At 33.4% G+C, this 3,496-nt stretch overlaps 1 long non-coding RNA gene across 1 annotated transcript in view; it reads right to left on the bottom strand.

Moving 5' to 3' along the window:
* Nucleotides 1–231: 231 nt before the first annotated feature.
* LOC108972534 overlaps nt 232–3,496 on the bottom strand; it is a 13,661-nt gene continuing 10,396 nt past the window's right edge. The window contains exons 2-3 of the long non-coding RNA XR_001993638.1: nt 1,487–1,759; nt 232–1,017 (exon numbers count right to left, since the gene is read on the bottom strand). This is a non-coding gene — a long non-coding RNA (uncharacterized LOC108972534). The remainder of the gene's footprint in view (nt 1,018–1,486; nt 1,760–3,496) is intronic.

Genomic DNA, 3,496 nt, shown 5'->3' with positions numbered 1-3,496 from the left:
CGTAAGCGGTATCTACGCCAATTAAGAAGAAGAACTCCGTTACTAAATCCAAACATAACTCTCAAAATTTTAGGGAGTTTGTGGGATTTTCGTTGGCAACATTGTTAATAATTGACAGCTGTATTCTATACTTTATTTTATTTATTTTAGTATAACTGTAAATAAATTTACAGACATACTAGAAAAAAAAGGAACTGGCTGCTTAGGCCTTCGTCCCAGTTTGTATAAATACATTAATTTATTTATATGAACATTTCAAAACGACGATATCCCATTGTATATATGAGAATAACATAAGTCTTAGTGAAAAAGTGGATTGAGAAAAAAACATGCCTCCTAAAACTAGTGGAAAAGCAGCAAAGAAGGCTGGTAAGGCCACATATTGTGATTGAAAAATAAGAACAAAAGTAAACAAAGTTATTTTGAAAAGCGGCGATTATAGATAAAAAGTAAGTAATTTTGGTATTTTGCATTGCCTTCTAAACGAAAATTATTATCTTTGTTTTAGTTTCAGCTGGATGGCAGAAATCGTTCAGGGTAGATTTTAAAGGATGAGTTAGAGCTGCTGGAAAAGTGGGAGGAACGTTCCCACGACTTCCGGCGTGCAAAGCGAAATGCTCATATATACAATGGGAGCGAATGCTCATATATACAATGGGATATCGCAGGAAATGACACAAAGATACACCGCCGAGGAAACATGACAAAGAAATACACGTGAGTTTTTTCAATAATTACATTTCTTCTTTTAACACATTAATAACTGGATAAAACCAAAATTGGCCCTTTTGGTGGTAGTCCCTCGCCTTGGAGACATTATAATGCTATGCATCGGATAGTAGGATGTACTACCGTTAATTCTACTTTGTACATAGAGACATATTCCGAGGTAAAAAACTAATTCAACATTAACCCAATTGCTGCCGCCGTCCGACCCATCATTATTACCTCCGTTGCCATCGCCATCATGTCCGCTGCCATCACAATCATGTCCGATGCCATCATCATCACCTTCATCTGCAACAAGAAAAAGTAATTTTAGCGCCGAGTTGTTAAAGGTTTTAAATAAACAAACTGACATATTGGAAAAGGTTGCGGATGCAACAAAGCACGTTTCAGAGAAAATAATTCAGACAGTTCGACAGCACAATATTTTATCCGAAAGATTTTTAACCCTTATGGAGAAAATCGAAGAGAAACTTCAATTTTAAAATAATTTTATCGTTTTTTTTCTAGTTTGAAATATTTTGTTATCTCAAAACAAAAAAAAAGATGTAACGTTTTTTCTAGTCTTAAATCATTATTTAATGAAATGTTTTGTTATTTTCTAGTCTTAAAACATTATATAATGAAAAAAACATTTATTTAAATAAAAAATGATCTCTTTAAAAAATGAATGTTTGTAATTATGTGTACTAATATTTGTTTTCTGCTACTCTATACATCTAGGAATTTCATCATTTTATATACAATATATTAAACTTACAAATTTCCAGGCGCTTCTTTCCCTTATTTCTGAAGACGCCACTTTTGTACTAGTTTCCGGTATCGCTTTTGTCCATTCATTCATCAATTTAATCTTTTGAAGTAGTGGTAGTAATGTATTTATACTTTTGTTTAACAAATTGTGGTTTTGCACCATCTATGCGGCCAACAATTGCAATGCTTGTCTTCTATCCATTTTTTGTTTTATCAAATTGAAAATGTTATAAATATGCCAATCAGCTGTTCGCTAACTCGCATCGCTGGTGCCTGCCACCTATAAATTTGGATATGATTAAGTGCGCAGTTAATCAGGGTTAACGCTGTCGTCTGTCAAGGCTATAAGGCTCTGAAGAAATATAGTAACAATTTTTAATAAATTTTTTCAATAAAATGCGAATATGGTAACACGAAGAAGAAACATGGAATCAACAATTCATTCGACTTCAGCGTTCAAGGTGTACGGACGTGTTTTGTAATTCGCTCCGTGTATTCATATTATATTTTGCAAAAGTTAACAATCAACAATAATAATATAAAAACAAACAATCGAATAAAAATCAGTGCACACAAATTGTTATTAATAATATATAAACAAATAGTGCACAAAACAAATAGATAAGAAACAAAATAAAAATGATAATAATAATAATGAGTGCTTTGCAGSCTCACCAGCAAGGCCGTAGGCATTCCTTAAATGCCTACTTCAGATTTGTCGAGTCAGCTGAAATGCAGGTACATTGATCGCTACATTAATGTAAAAAGGAAATCGAGTCCTATTAAATCAGCGGTCAATACCAAAAAATTTCAACCAGGCACGCTAAATGGTAGAAACTCAGAAATTCTTGATAGCAACAGATTTGCCTTACTGAGCAAAGAGCCTACCGATGATGCAAATTGTACTACCACAGTCGTGAATGCCAAACCCTCTCCAATCTATTTGCGTGGGCGTAGCTCAGATACGTTTGCTTCCAATATAAGAAATATTATATGCGCAAACAATTTTCACATTGTGCCTTTGAAAAAATTTAACATAGATGAAACAAAAATTCAAACATGCACTGAAAAAGTTTCATGGATGTTGTAAAATTCCTATCAAATAATAACAAGAATTACTACTCTTACCAACTGAAGAGCTCTAAAGACCTAGTTGTTGTTATAAATGAGATAGAGTATTCGGTAGATCCTAACGACGTTAAAGAAGCATTGAAAGAATGTAGTTTTACTATTAAATCTGCAGTAAAAAATTTTAACATAAATACAGTCCCACAACCAATGTTTAAAATATTAATACCAAATTCTAATCAACCACAGGAAAACGAAACACATCCGATTTACAATCTAAAATATCTGCTCCATCGTAAAATATCAGTTGAGGAACAACATAACAGAAATGGTCCAGTACTATGCGCAAACTTTCAAGAGTATATACAAACGAAATCATACTGCACTCTACGCAATGAGTGGGTTGTGTGTGGTTATTTACATCCCACATCCAAATGTGCTCTTAAAAAAGATGATTTAAATTAAAAAAGTGTAGCAATTGTGGAGGAAATCATACTGCAAACTATAAAGGTTGCCCTGTATATAAAGCCTCAAAATTGAAACTGTCTGTCGGAATTCAAGCACGTCGCAACTAAATGTTAAACATTATTCCAAATGAAAAAATTTAAATCCCCGTCCATATTTCAAAACCAGTAAATCTTAAAGAAAATGCTATATAAGGGAGCTATTCAAACGTGGTGAAAGGCAACGTTGCACAAATGCAATTGCCCCAAAATCAACCAAATGGAATGGAAGCACAGAACCAAATATTGTAAAATTTTTTAAGTAAAAAATGAAATGCTAACGGTGTTAACCAACATAAATTTCAACTTACTAGATTTCTGGTTGAAAATTATATTCGAGCTGCAGAACTTAATAGAGAAGGTACCATCTTCTATAAGAGTGTACAGCTGCTGGCGTATGCCGATGATATTGATATCATTGGCCTCAACACCCGCGCCGTTAGTTC

The sequence above is a fragment of the Bactrocera latifrons genome, unplaced genomic scaffold, assembly GCF_001853355.1.
Source record: "Bactrocera latifrons isolate USDA-ARS-PBARC rearing strain unplaced genomic scaffold, ASM185335v1 scaffold_401, whole genome shotgun sequence".
Lineage (NCBI taxonomy): Eukaryota > Metazoa > Arthropoda > Insecta > Diptera > Tephritidae > Bactrocera > Bactrocera latifrons.
This window is presented reverse-complemented; position numbering and strand designations above follow the sequence as displayed.